The 15160-nt window shown below is 43.4% G+C and overlaps 1 protein-coding gene across 9 annotated transcripts in view; it reads right to left on the bottom strand.

The window, feature by feature from the left end:
* The window catches only part of ARHGAP24 (Rho GTPase activating protein 24), a 225847-nt gene that overhangs the window by 64629 nt on the left and 146058 nt on the right, over nucleotides 1–15160 (bottom strand). The window contains exon 1 of one of the 9 annotated variants that reach the window (XM_042796392.1): nucleotides 11570–11588. The exons of the other annotated variants lie outside the window; for them this stretch is intronic. The gene's annotated coding sequence lies outside the window, so the exon portion shown is untranslated. Of the gene's footprint in view, nucleotides 1–11569; nucleotides 11589–15160 lie in introns of those variants that run through there. 9 annotated transcript variants of the gene reach the window in all.

The raw sequence follows: 15160 nt of genomic DNA on the forward strand, positions 1-15160 counted from the left end.
ACATGTTTTACCAACTCTGGGAGGTAATATTCTCCCTTGTGTAAATCAGTCTAGAGCAAATTAAATCCCAAATTCCACTACAGGGATTTGTATTCACTTCCACCAACTTTGATTTTAAACTGCCTATTTCATCTCAGACATCACTGTTTCACTGATTACAACATATAAATAGAAACACATGTTTCTGGATCAGCACTTTTTCTGTATCCCATACTATGACAGATATATTATGATAGTACACAACAAGCAACCAGACAATTCTAACCTCAAGGCAAGGTGCAAGTTGGGAATATTTACACTAAGAACAATAGGGTTAAAACTAGTCCAAACATATTAGCAGCAGGCTTTTGCAAGCTAATCTTTTAACACTAAAAATATAAATCTCTCTCCTGCTTCTTTCAAACACCTGTTGATATCAACAGTAGTCATGTCATGAAAGAAAGCACAACCGAACATACTGGAGCCAAAACCATTACTCCAAAAATCTTTCAATTCTATGGAAAACACTGCAGTCTTTCTCATTTGGCCTTCATAAAAGACAAACTAATTATTTTTTTAATCAGCTGTAAAAATTAATATTACTACCTAATTATGCCTTCAAACAAACTTTATCAAGGAAACTCTTCAAGGAAAAAAAAAAAAAAAAAAGAAAAAATCACAGCCCACTGAAGACTGTGACACAGTTAAGGATCGTGCAGGAGGATAAATACTCTTCTGTTTCACCATTTCACCACAGCAGTCAGAAGACCCTATTTTCTTTTTGTCTGCAAAGCCCACGTTACTGAACAGGCCTGTGAAAACGAACCCAGCAGTTACAAGCGACACTGCAGCCAGTTCGTGCAATTACGTGCTGCGCCAGGACATGCTCCACAAAACCCTCACTGTGTATCATCGACCTTATTTCAGTGTAAGAATCCTGGAAAGTCTGGGCTGGAAACCAGGCAACTGATCCATCTCTCAGCTATGCACTGCACAGCCTCAGCCTGCTGATCCCTCTGCTGCCTCCCGCTGCCCTGACCAGCCTGGACATACGGACACACCAGGCCCGTCCTCATGTCATTTCTGGGTCAGGAATTCAGAGTAGTCAGCCTTACCTTTGATGCTGTGTAGCTTTTAAATGCCCACGTCAAACGTGGGTGGTGGGGTTTCTCCCACTTGCTAAATATTATCTAAAATATTTTCTTAAATAACCAACTGAATAAGTATCCTGAAATATATTCAAACTTTTATTAATTTAAACTGAAATTTGGAATACTTTAAAAAGGACCTTTCAGGATACTCAGTTGTCCAGGGTTAGGCATTTTCCTTGCATTTATCTCCAGACTAATCCTAGCTAATCAAACTGCATTCATTAACCACAGACAACCAGCTAATCCTCTGTTTTCATAACAGGGGCCAGATCCCACACAATGTTGTCATACCACTTACTCTTCCCTATGAGGGGAGATGCAAACTGATCCTAATTGTCAGAGTTACAAAATGTCAGTTTGCAACAAAACTTTCTTACAATTCAGCATTTGCTTTGAATCTACCTCTCATTCCAACATACAGAGCTGATACGCACATCACCTGCTAAACATCCTGCTAAGGTCTATTTAAAGTAGAAAACCTTCCTAATGATAGAAATTACATTTCTATTACATTTGTTGCATATCATCTCTCTACTGAAATTTCAAATCTGAAACTGAGTGCTGTTCAATGCTACAACCTCTGTTCTGCTGACAGCCAAGGGCAAGCCAAAATTAAAAGCCGATTTAATTCTTAGTTTATTTAATTACAAGTAACTTTCTGCTTCTTTGACAATGCCTTAAAGAGCTCAGCAGTAACAGAGAGGCTTTGCAGAATTCCTGAAGTTCTTACAAAAATAGGATATGATAATTCAGCAGTCCCTGTAGACATCTGAAGTATTTTCAATAGCATGATGGCTGAATATTAATAAAGGAATCCACAGCTTGCTATACAGGTATAGTGGTATTGCTGACAATATTTCATTATAAAAATTCCTAGAGGGCAGCAGGGATCCAGCTGTAAAGACAGCACTAATGTCCACGGCTCTGAAAGGAAGAAAGCAGAATTTAGGCTATCCTTTACTAAAAAGGAGCTTGCCTCTTACACTCATTCAGAGCTCATTCCTTCAGTTACAGTTCCAGTTCTTCAGTCCACCTAAAGCACGTGTTAAAACATACCAAGACGGCATTTCAAGCTGGAGTGCAGTTTTCTTCCAGGCTTTACATTAATAGACATTTTACCTTAGTTTTGATTCATATAATTGCCACACTGGATTCTGGTAGAAAGAATACATTTGAAAGGGCTTTAAACCATGCTGTTAGACTTCCCTACATATTCATGTGACAGGTGTATCATTATCGCACAGTGACTGCAATACCTATCCAGGATGATACTTCTAACTTGACATACTATGTCTGTAATTCAAGAGTGGGACTTGGTAACATACAACCTTGAGCATACAGTGGTATACTCACTAAAGAAAAATTACATAGAAATACAAATTTAACTTACTCTGACATATCTGAAAAAATATACAGTTGGTAAATTGTGAGATCAAAGGAGTAGAGACTGTGAGCCTATGGCTGAAAATGGAATAATGTACATCATCTCAGAGCTCCTAGTCCAAACCTGCAAGTGGTCTGCACAAACTGAGCTGGAGCCGACAGGCTACAGAGGCATGCGGTGACTCCCCGGGCTCCGAGTCACCCAGTGACCATGGCAGCAGAGCAGTTTATTCACTGCTGGCCAGTGTAGGACAGTGTGTAGGCCCACACATACCAAGTGTTCCTCTGGCACCTTCCACAGCGGCTGCACATAACGTATTTGCCTGCAAAGCTAAAATTAATGGCACAGAAACCAGGGGAAGAAAGCAAGCAGTCTAGAAATGTGTGCATGCACGGGGTGATGTTCAATCTTGTTCATGACAACTAAGGCTAACAGGAGACAGTGCAGGTGGTCCCCAGCCCAAAGCTGGACCAGGCAGACAAAGGAGCACTCTGCCCCCATTAGTCAGCTACAGATGACATTTCCATTTTGACAAGGATTTTACTCGGAATGTAACCCTGAACTGCACCCAGCCCCTGGACTCCAAATGCAATGCAGGTACCTGTGGGATTTATGGTCCTGAGCCTGTATTTTGTGGTTTATGCCAAGAGCTGCAATCATCTGACAAAACTCTCATTTCCCCTTGCTCATTTAACTTCCCAGTACAGATTCACAAAGGGACCTCAGTAACATAAAGGCTATTACAATCCTAAGGAATTTTTATTTGTTTAAACAATATGCACGAAGGATGCGAACGTATTTATACAAACAAATTACATTTTACTATTTTCCATGCCAATGTGGCAAGAGAAGAATGAAGACACGGTTTACACTGAAATTCCTTCTCCCAGTAGGTAGAAATTTGTTATCAGACATGACATACCATTTAAAAAAAAAAAAAAGTCAGTTGGGAAGTTAACCGTGCTTCAGCCTGACATCTGCAGCTTGAGCCTCCTTTCTTTCTGTGTATGTCTTTTCATATACATACAGAGGTAAAACATGCAAACCAGCCTCTATCTTGGCTTCCTCAGCCCCACTTCTTGTACCATAATTTCCAGACTCATGTGGCTCATTATTAAACTTGGTCTAGCTGCATCATTAAAACTTTTTCAGTTTTTGTTATCTTTAAAAACTGCCTAGTCATTGAAAACATGTGCAGACTCGCACAGTCCCCTAGGCTGCAGTAAAAGTAGCCTGCGATATTATTTTAACACAGGTAGATAAGTCAGCTTACAACAAGCAATTCTGAACAGGACATGCCTACACAATGCTGATGTGATGGGCATGGAGGTACTTGGATAAGGAGAGTTGGCCCCAAAGCCTTGATTCCCGTTATGCTTGTGGTTTAGCGTAAGACCCAACTATGCTGGCTCTTAAACCTATTGTTTTGTACTGCATTTAACCCTTCTGACATACGTTCAATAGCTAGATTGGATTAAAAAGCTATTCTTAAGGCATATAGCTGCTATGGGAACAGCTTTTGTAGAAAGAAGACATTCTCATCTCTCTATAAAAACTAGCAGCTATAATGGCACCTTGTATTCTTGGTGATACCCCAAGGAAATACACCCAGTCACAAGTGAAGCAGGCAGACTGCTGCTGCCATCAGCAGTGCTGCTTTCTGCAGCTTGATGGCCTTTCACTGGAGACATTTTTCCTAAATAAGGATCCCTAAAGCAGGTTAAATAGCCAAGGCTGCCTCACACAGGGATTACTTCTGATGAGCTGCTGAACAACAGCAGTTCTACTCTGTTCTCAGCACCTGAAAAAGGCATTAATAACCACCACAATTACTACAGTGAAAATACATGGAGAGGTGCTGAACAACTGGCTCCTACAGCCATGGATTTATTAAAAAATGCAGGCCTTCCAGGTTGCTGAGCACCCCTGGCATATTTTAATAAGAGAGCAGAAAGGCAGCCACTTCTTTTCATGATTTCCTGCAGGGGAGCCGGCTTCACGCTGGCACAGCCGTAGCAGCTCAGACAACAACAGAGCATTGAGGCAGACAGAATCAGAGACAGAAATGCAGGAACTACCCAGGTGAAGCATTTTCATTAGAGATTGCCCTGGACCAGAAGACTGCACCTGAGCCCCTCCCCCTAGAAACACTCTGGTAGAACTGAGATCTGAATCACAACTTCGTGCCTTGAGTCCATGCTATTTTTCATGTCACACTTGGTGTAAGGCCTGTGTTGCAAGCATCATAGAGAAGAAGGGAATGTGAGACTTAACTCAGCTCTCATGGTGACAACTCCTACCTCAGCATAGCTTTGGCTCACAACTACAATTTTTTGTAATGCACATGTGGAGCTCCCCTTTACAAGAGGCAGTTATAACTGTGGAAGGATAATAAAAGCCAGTTATGAGAAGGTGAGGACTCCAGCTGCTAGCAGATGCCAAGTTGCTAATGATCCCACACAGATGAAATCAGAGCCAGGGCTTGACCAGCGAGCAGTCTCAGCAGACGCCCTCGGGACTGGTTCTCTTGGGGCAACAGGAGGGGATGCATCAGAAGCAGCTACAGCTGTTTCTGAAGGGCAGAAGCCTGTGCCCAGCAGCAAGGCTGCCCAGACAGCTTTGCACCCACCCAGGTAGCTGTTCGTTCCCTCTATGGCTGCAAAGATTAAAAGAATACATCACATCTGTGTTGTTCTTGAAACACTGCCACTTCATTTTCATCAACTCATGCCACCTGCTGCTTCAGAAGGAGAGTCAAGAAACAAACCCCTGCTTCCCTAAAAAAATCAGAAAGAAGAGAAAACAAATGGCTCCATCCCCAGCAAAGCCCTCTGCTCTACTGATCACATTTAACAGCATGAGCATGCCTTTTACCCGATCCTCTTTCCAGCTTGGTGTCAACAGCCTGCCCAAGGCTCTGTGAATTAACTCTCCGCAGGAAAGATATGACCTGTGACGCACAAGATTATTATGCTTTTATTTTCTGAAATGCATTTCCAGTCCAGCCAGGAAAAAGCAACAGGGTCGATGCTCAATGAGGCTACGAGGTAGAAGGGTAAACACAGTCACTGAGACTCCTGCAACACTCTGTCTTGAAAAGCAATAGAAAGGGAGCCTTTAGGAGAGGACATGCCCCAGTCCCTCAGGCTCTGGGTGTCTCTCACACTCCCTGTCCCCCTCCCTCTCAGGGTGGGAAAGTCAGTATTTCCTTAACTCACCCCACAACTCGGGATTCAGTCTCCTCTGTGTCACCAGGGAGTCTAAGGGACCCCTGCTTTTGTTACTGTTGCTTATGAAAATCTCTCTCAACAAGTACATTTGATCCCCACATAAACCTTTTTTTGAGCATCTACCACAGGCTGTGGCCCAAAGACAACACATATTTTCGTATTATCAGGATTTTTCTGTCATGTGTATAACTCTACTAAGGAAGGAAAAGACACATATGTGAGCATATTTTTCAGGAGTTTGCTGTGGACTGGGAAAGCAATTATTTTCTTTAGCTGCTGCTGCTATAAATCAAAATGTGTAGATATGAAAATATTAAGATATCCTTATTTATAGCTATGTGAATAAGTGAGTTTGTGGAGTGCTGGCCAAGAAAAACCAAATAGTCACTTCACTGACTCAAAATTACAAGCTTTCTGGCTTCCTTGGTAAAACAGAACTGAAAATGCTCATTTCAGAGCAATAAAAAAGTACAGTAATCCAACATGAAAATTTTTCATAAAATTGTTTATTTTATGCCATATTTTAATAGCAATCTTGATAATTTTAAAACTAAGATAAGGTTCTTCCTAAAGGAAAAACACCTCCACACCCATTATTTGTCGAAAACATGACACAAAACCTAGTCGTATTTTTTATCTGACCTGATTTGGTGAATTCAAGTCAAGTTCACATACAGTTTCAGTCAACCAAGAGTATCAAGCAAGTTTTCCAGCCCGATTTTACCACAGCACCCAGGCACCCGTTAACAGAAAACAGTTCTTCTCCCTTTCTAGTCTCAAGAGATTTGGTCCTGAATAAATAAATAAAAACTCGCAGCCGGTCAGGGCCGGTGGCCAGGGCCCTGCGTGGCTGCAGGCGCCGAGCACCGACCCCGCCGCCATCTTGGGCACTTCCCCTCCGCTCGCCTCCACCGACGCCCGCCTGACCCATCTGAGAGTAAAACCAGTGTAAGCGCCTGAACATCCCTTACCACGCTGATAACCTGCCCGTGGGCACACCGATCACTGCCAGTTTGGTCGGATACCATGGCAACACGTTACCTGGGATCTGGCTGCAAACTGCAGCGTTCCGCTTATTTTGCAAGCAAGCTAGCATTTTGTATTTCTAGTCACAAACCATTGAAGATGGGCAATTAAATACCGAATATGGGGAATTAAAGATAAGGCACAAAGAGCAGGAACAATTTCTTTGGTCTGCCACTGCACAGATCCAGGCAGCTATGTCTGTGTTGTCTGGTTTAACAGAAGAATCCCAGCAGCAAGGGGATGGCACCCGGGCCCCTGGGCCAGCAGGCCCAGCCTGGGCTGAAGCCCATAAAATCCAGTCCAGTTTCTTGACCTGGGTCAAGCATCTCACTGTCAGCATGAAAGCTGATCTGAATTCTCAGTGTTCCCAAATGATGATTTAAAATCTTTTTTTTTGTTTGTAATGCAAACAAATGTTTCTGACCTCACCACTTCGATCTCAATGTATACTCAATATATGTATAATCAACTGGAAAGAAATGAGTAATCACTGAGGTGGAAAGTGAATCGTCACAAACTACTGTTTAATATCCCAAACTGGTGACTTTTGGTTGGAAGTTTTATATTAAGATACTTCTGAGGTAGTGCCTCTCCCCTAATTGCTACCCAGTTGCAGTCACTTTTTAACCATGACATTTCATTACTGCATTCAGGAAAAGCACTTAGAAAAGAACCAAGATACATTCTGAAATGTTACCCACACTGTAATGCATTCGCTCCCTTGCATGTTGCCCATCAGCAGCATCAGGCCTTCACCTGGCTTCTGCCACAGACAAACATCCCTGTGCAAAGACTTCTTATTTTTTTTGGCATTCAGTGAAGCAGCCCTACCCCAGGTGTTTTAATCCCAAAACCTGCTAGTCACTGGTTTATCCTGAGTCACTTCATCTGTAACACCATTATCCCTGGGTTCCTCATGCTAGGAGGAAGTAACAAAGTATGTTTGCTCTTCACACTCTGCGTGTTGAGTTAGTCTTGCTTAAAAAGTTACACAGAAAAGGCATGAAAATGACAATCTGTCAATTTAGCAAAGACCAACATCATCCCCTTCCCTTGACTTCGGCATCTCTTGCTAGCGGAGCTCCAGGGGCCAGCATTAGCATGCTGTTTGCCTGAGGGGCATTTTTTGGAAGCCGCCTTCAGCCACAGAAGCCGAAACTCTTCAGCACCCAGGCCCTCAACTCTGGCCTTCAGAGCTGACCTCCAGAGCTAATGCAGGCAACCCACAGCACAGCCCCTTGCCCTCTGCTCTTCCTCATTGTCCACGCTTGCCTGCCCAAGGCACCTTCGGGCAGTAACAGCTTCTCCTGGCCTCGTTGCTCCTCTCCGTCTCCCACCCATTCTCCCATAGCAACTTCATCCTGATTTTCTCAGGAACACATTCATCACCCTCCAACACAGGGAGACTGTGTCCTAGACCACAGATGATATTTAACATACTGCAAAATGTTTATTTCCAACTCATTTACACTTTGTTATTCTTGCAGCCTTCTGTCTCTTGTACTTTCCCTAAGTTCTTCAACTGGGAACAGAAAGTCCAGATCCTAAGGACTGTAAAACAAGCTCCCACAAGAAAAGCTGTTCTCTGAATTGCTCTTTTAACAAGAAGGGAAAGGATTTAAAAGTCAAAGAGAAACACAACAGCAACGACAGCCCTGACTGAAACTTGCCTGATAACTCCTGTCTGTATTTCAACATCCCCTCAGCCACAGCGCATAATACAACCATTCTCTTCTGAGCAGTCTCAGTCAACATTAATTAAAGGCACAGGCATTTTAAACACAACCACCAGGCTGCTTTCTCAGTCTTCACAACAAAGGCATAATTTTCTTGCTCCCGCTCTTCCAAAATAACCTATGTCCCTGAGTAAATTTAGACTTCCAGACAAAGTGCAGAAGGTCTCCAAGAACTTCATTAAAATGTTCCTTTCGTTGGGGCAAGGCAGATGTTTTTATTTGCAGAAAACCAAATGAAGTCCTGGGCCAGGGTCAAACATATGCCCCGGTAAGGAGAGAGGTGGCAATGGGCAGACTGAGCTGGTGAGCGGGTTTCGCTTTCTGCAGTTTGCTTTTGCAAAAGGTTAATCTCAGATGCATTTCAAGGAGGCAAACACCGACTTGTAGTACATGCAGCTGCATACAGTGGAAAGATTTTTATGGCCAAGGACAGAAAGGTCAGGGACGCTCATCAAGTTCACATTTCTCCCAGAAAGCCACACTGAACAGCAAGGTTCTGTAAGTATGAGTCTCTGCTCACAGTCAAACAAACATGAACTAAGGAATATGAATCTCCAGGTGCTGGGAAAGGAGCAGGAAAGTAGAATGTGCAGGTCCTATAAAGGACCTTCTTTGTCCCCGGAATTCCACCTGCTCCCCATATTGTGCTATCAAGCTATGACAAAAATGAGCCATTAACATTGCTAAGCCTTTAACGCACAGATTTGGTGGACATGTGGTTTATATAATATTAAGTCTTGAAAGACGTAATGGAATATAATATTAAGTCTTAAAAGGCCTTCCTAAATGGAAAGGGAAGCACATTGCTCCAGTGTTGCTCACAAAAAAGGCGGATATTTGTTGCCCCCTACACCACATGCATTTAAGCTGAGCCTCACAATAGTTACAAAATTTTTTAGATTACATCCTTTAGGTAGCCTAAGACACAGTTACCTTGGGGAAATCCCACTAGCTCCCAGCAGAACTGGTGAGCTAACACTTGTAACTGAATTACAATAAAATAATAACAAAGAGCAGAAACCTGTGCTAACAGCAAGATAAGCCTTCAGGTTAGCTGTGCTTGCACGGCTTTTACACACCTTGGGATCTTGCCTCAGCCAATCCAGATCCCATTTTAGCTTTCACACTCTGCATAACTTCAGTAAAGATGCGGCAACAGTGCTACAGAGAGGGCAGGAGAGAGGTGTTATCACCTTTCCTCTGAATGCCTTGATATCAGCCCAGGCCCTGAAAATGAGAGACAAGTCAAGCATGAGACACCAGAGGAGTTATCCAGTCAAGTCCCAGCAGACCAGTGTGTCAAGGGAGCTGACCTATGAGCAAAACTGCTTCCCTCAGCATCTGGGTTAGAAGCGAAGTCCTTTATGAGCACAGTTGGCTGAACGGATGGGAGGAGCCAGTTTCTCCCAACTCCCGGGTAGCAAAGGGTACGGTAAAAAAAGCTTACATGCAGTTCAATACCAAAGGCAGCACAAGGAAGACTGAAAATCAGGAGGGAAAAAAATAAGCAATTTGACCATCAGAGTAAGGAGTCTTTTCTATCCAGATCTAAAAAGTTACCACCGATCCCTGAATGAGTACTACCCCTAACTTCATCCTGCTCACAGTTTGCAAATTTTGCTGCAATGATACAAAATACCCCATCTGTAATCCCGCAAAATAGCCTGTCACTTGCAGCTCATCCTCAGCCCCCCCCTCAGGAGCTCTGCTTTCAGGCAACTCCTGCATCTGAGGGAAATGACTTCTCCTGGCCTTTGGTACAGCAAGGGTACAGAGGAGATACAGATGCAGCCATTCCTTTCAGGTTACTCTCCCGTGCTTCCCCTCTAACAGCTCCTATCTCATCAACTGCTCTAGTCAGATAAAAAGGTTGACAGCTGAAGTATAGCATTGTAAGGAAGAGGTGCCACAAACAAACCTTCCAGTATTTCACATGTCATCCTCTGAGAGACAATCACAATAAATACAAATTTGTTTCTTGAGTTACATTGCTAGCTTTTTCCTCAGAGCTGCATTTCAGAATACTCTTGAGTACTTACATATTTTAGTATGTTATTTCCCCTGCATATTTGCAAGAATAACACTTCATGCTACAATTCTTTTTCACCTCATTAGTTTTAAATCTGAGCATCTCTATTTCTGCTGCATTTCTATTTCTTCTCATAGCAGGCTTATGATAAAAAAAAAAAAAAAAGTGATTTATATTAAAATCTCTGACACAAGAAGCTGGTATTATATACGAAGTGTCAGAATTACATTAATGTTGCTGTTTGCTGACAACCTTCCAAACTACCACAATTCGATGCCACTGTGGTGTGTGACAGCTACCATCATACTGCTGGCACAGCTGCAGCACAGATTTAACATATTCTTGATTTATTCTAATTCTGATCTTAGTTTGAGAAGTCCAGAGGTGTTTTCCTTAGTCTTGTGATTCATTTTTCATTGAAAAAAGCCAAACAAACAAACAACCCACAGATACACCCACAAATAATCCTGCCTTGGTGTAGGACTTACTGAAACAATTCTCTCCAGGAAAGGAGAATAATTTGTACTTTTACTATCTAAAAACTGTGAAACTCCTAAACAAGACTTCAGTGCTGTCAGAGGCACTGGGAATTATTCTTAGTACATGCTGACATATATTCAGACTTTTCCAGTACGGACACAATGGAAATCTCTCATCAGGAAGCACTGATCTGCCCGCCAGCTTGAGGTGCATTATAGCCACAGGTCCTATGTGCTCATACGGAGGAACTGACATAAGATTAAATTTCCACATTACAGAAAGTTTCAGTAGATGCAGGCTTTTGCAAACAGATTCTAGTATATGCTGCACTGATGTAAATGTCTTTGTATGGTTACAGATCACAGTGTGGGCAAACACATTCAACCAGAAATGTAAAAACTTCATCTGATGATATTTACCCTGGGACAACTTGTAGCTGTCAGTATAACAGTCTGAAAAAGGGACTTGCCCACCTCACCATAAACAAAACGTCCCTCTATCCGCTGTTGCTCCTTTTACTCGCCCAGTACAAAACCAAAGAGCACACAGGGTACCTCTGCTCGTTATTGCTGCCGCTCCTTTCAGTTCCCAACCTCTTTTCCAGTTTTTCAGGATGGCAAAATACGCTGGTCTGTCCCGGCACAGTCCCACCTTCAGCTGTTAACAGGCCGTATCCATGCAGCTCTCCACCGCTGGTCCAATGTATGTTTTATTCCCATTAGGGCAGCTCAGTCTGCTGCCTAAACAGCCCTGGACAAAGATTACGCTGCCACAGCGGTTTCTACATGGAAGAGCCATTTCTTGTTAATGCCTGTCATGCCTGTAGCAGCACGGAGCTGCTCTGTGCAACCCTGTGACCCGAAGTTGGCAGGGGGAGCGAGACGGGGCGGCCTTCGAGTCAGCTGGCTGCCAACCACCAGCAAACAAGCTTTCCTTCGGGGCTGCTGCTTACGGCTTTTTAAAAAACACACTTTACAAAATACCATTTTGATTTGCCAGATATAAAAGTGGCCTGCGAATGGGGGGAGGTGGGGGTGGTGAAGAGGAGGAGAGTGAGAAACTTAAATCCACAGTGTTATACAGGTCCAGATATACTCACTTATTCCTCTTATACTATATGAATACACAGCAACCTTGGTCTCTGGATATTAAGTGCAAAAAATGAATCTAGGGGGATTCTTTCAGTTTAGTCATGCAATTCAGATCAAAGCATGGTTTCAACTGCATTAGGAGAATATTTTGGGTGCTCTGAATGTATACAATGCACTCAGAATTATCCAAAATACTGATCTAAAACATCAGTGAGCTGGGAGGTGCTGAAAGTAGATAAAATAGCTACAAAACCCAAAGGAGCATGTAGCGAAAGGGATGGATAGCATGGCAGTGATTCTGCAATGATGACACATCACATCGATCCTACAGATTACAGAAAAAGAACGTGCCTGTCATCTGCTTTTGTGATGCTTGGATTTCAACAGTGAAAATGCTCAGTTACCTACCACCAATTCAGTACATTACATTTTCTAGACTAAAGCTACAGTTTTATCCTCAAGTCTGTCAGTTCTCCACAAACTTGCAGCTAATAGAGCACCACAGAAAATTGTAAGCAGTGACATCTCGGCATTTCCTCCTCCAGATCCAACAACTGATCAGCTGTGCAGTACTGCATCTTGCCTGCTTATGGCCAGGAAGCACTTCCTGATCCGGACTGTGGCTGCTCAGTGACTTCAGTCATGTTCAAGAAAAACCCAAGAGGGAAAGACTCTCTTCCCCTATGTAGGTGGCTCCACCACCAGGAATCCTACCACGAACTCTGAAGATAGGCTGTCAAAAAGAAAGGTCAGGTCCACTCTGTCCTCCTAACCCTTTCCCTGTCTGTTTAAGGAAACAGACTTATCCTAATTCATAAAGAGATACAGGGGAAACATTGGTTCCAAACTGCAACACAGCAGACACAACACAGGCAGACAACAGGAAGAAGGGATAAGAGCAGCAGGGTTTATGAGGCTTTCCGCTCCCCTCCCCCCCACCCCCCAAAGAAAGAAGAAAAGCAGCAAGCTTTTCCAAGTTGGAAGTGTCAAACACTGAAGTCCCCAGCTAGTGTTAGTAACTACCTGCTGTGACAATTAAGGGAATTTCAAACCTGGTATTTTCAAAATAGTCGGTACCTGGAATTGGCTAAAAAACACCCAAGTTTAGCTTGGTAGCAATAAATTATTTCCTATCCAACACTCACACACCAATGCATCCCTAAAACATATTGCAAACTGATCTTGTAGATATACAAATAATCAGATAACTATGGATGCACAGTCTTACAGCAGACAAAAAGCCACTCCAGCTGTATCAGTTTAAGTTTCATTTAACCACCTAAATCACTCTCACATTCCAACTTTAACAGCAGTAACCACAGGAGACAAGGCAAAGGGTCCTTAATGCAAAATCACAACTCCAATTTGTTAATCAGAACAATACCTACCAAACCCATGCCATGTGTTGGTGCCTGTGAATGGAGAGGCGGAGCACTCCACCTTTCTTCCCGTGCTTTAGGTAATACACTCCCCCCCCTCAAACTTCCCTTCAGTTTGGATGGCTGACTGGGTTGGTTCGTTTGCTAATAAAGTGGTTCCCAGCATTTACATACCAGATTGTGCGTCCACCCGTCTTCATTTTGATGCTACTTTTGTCTGTTTTAAAATGATTATTACCATCACCTGCTTTTGTTTTAGTTTATATTGTCTTACCTCACGATCTATCTCTATCAGCCAGTTCCATATCAACTCCCCAATTAAAGTCTCAAGGCAAGAATTCAAAGCAATTTTAAAATTATAACTGCTGTTTCAAAACTGAACAACTAACCTGTGGCAATGGAGTTCAAGGCCACGGGAATCTGTTCCTGTAGAGTTTCCAGCCTTCCCTATTTTAAAGAGACTTTTTTGGGGGAGACTATCTCCACTCTCATGAGAGGGACATGCTTTCATTACTGATCTGTTGAGCTGAAATAAAAATCAGTTGTGCCTAAGTCTTCCTTCTACTGTCCCTGTAGAAAAAAAGGGGTTATTTTCTAGGAAGAATAGGAGAGGAAGAAAATATGTGAGCTGCAAACAGCAAAGCAATAATAATCTAGAGTTAACTCCTCACCAATTTTCATTTCACCTAAAACAACTCATTCAATTTTGTTGTTGCACAACTGCATTTACTATTATATCTACTTATCATGTGCTGGGTGAAAGAAAATGGTACAACCACTGTCAAGGACTTCAGTAAATGAAGGTTTTGCCTCCCTTGCCTGAGCTGCTCTCTGCTTTTCTGCAGCTTTCACAGTCAAGAGCCTGCTTTGTACAAAGACAGTGCTTCAGCTCCCAGGGAAGTGCTTCAGAGCAGCAGCAGCGAGGACTGCCTTCTGTTGTGGTTTCAACCCAGGGTTCAACTGAGCACCATGCAGCCGCTCACTCACCCCTTCCCTCCCAGCACTGGAAAGCAGAAAATGAGGCAAAAGGCTCACGAATCGAAATAAGGACAGGAAGAGATGACTTGTCCATTAGGGTCACAGGCAAAAGACAGACTCATTAGGGGAAAGAAAAAGAGTAGCAATTTAATTCAGACACTAACAACAACAATACTTGACAGACAGAGTAGGACAGTGAGAAGTATAACCATATCTTAAACACCTTCCCTTCATCCCTCCCTTCTTCCTGGGCTCAGCTTTGTTTCCAGTTTCTCGATCTCTTCACCTCAGCAGTGCATGGGGCAGGGGTTGGGGGGTGTGGTCAGTCCTGCTGCTTCTTCTTCCTTGGGGGCAGAAGGAGTGAGCTCCTTGCATTCTCCCAGTGCGGTTCTTCTCTCATGGGAGAGAGTCCTCCACAAACCTTCTCCATCGTGAGTCCTTCCCGCAGGCTGCAGCTCTTCCCATGCTGCTCCAGCACGGGTCACCCCCACGTGTGGCAGTCCTCCCAGCACTGAAATACAACAGCGGGAGCTGCTTCTTCCCACAGAGTCCCAGACTCCTTTGGGCACAATCACCTGATCCAATGTGGGGTTGTCCATGGGCTGCAGGCCAGCCACTTCTCCACCATGGACCTCCACTGTGGCAGGGCACAGCCTGCCTTCTCACCACAGGCTGCAGAAAAGTCTCTGCACCACCG

Source organism: Tyto alba, unplaced genomic scaffold, assembly GCF_018691265.1.
Source record: "Tyto alba isolate M040663 unplaced genomic scaffold, T.alba_DEE_v4.0 Super-Scaffold_23, whole genome shotgun sequence".
Taxonomy (NCBI): domain Eukaryota; kingdom Metazoa; phylum Chordata; class Aves; order Strigiformes; family Tytonidae; genus Tyto; species Tyto alba.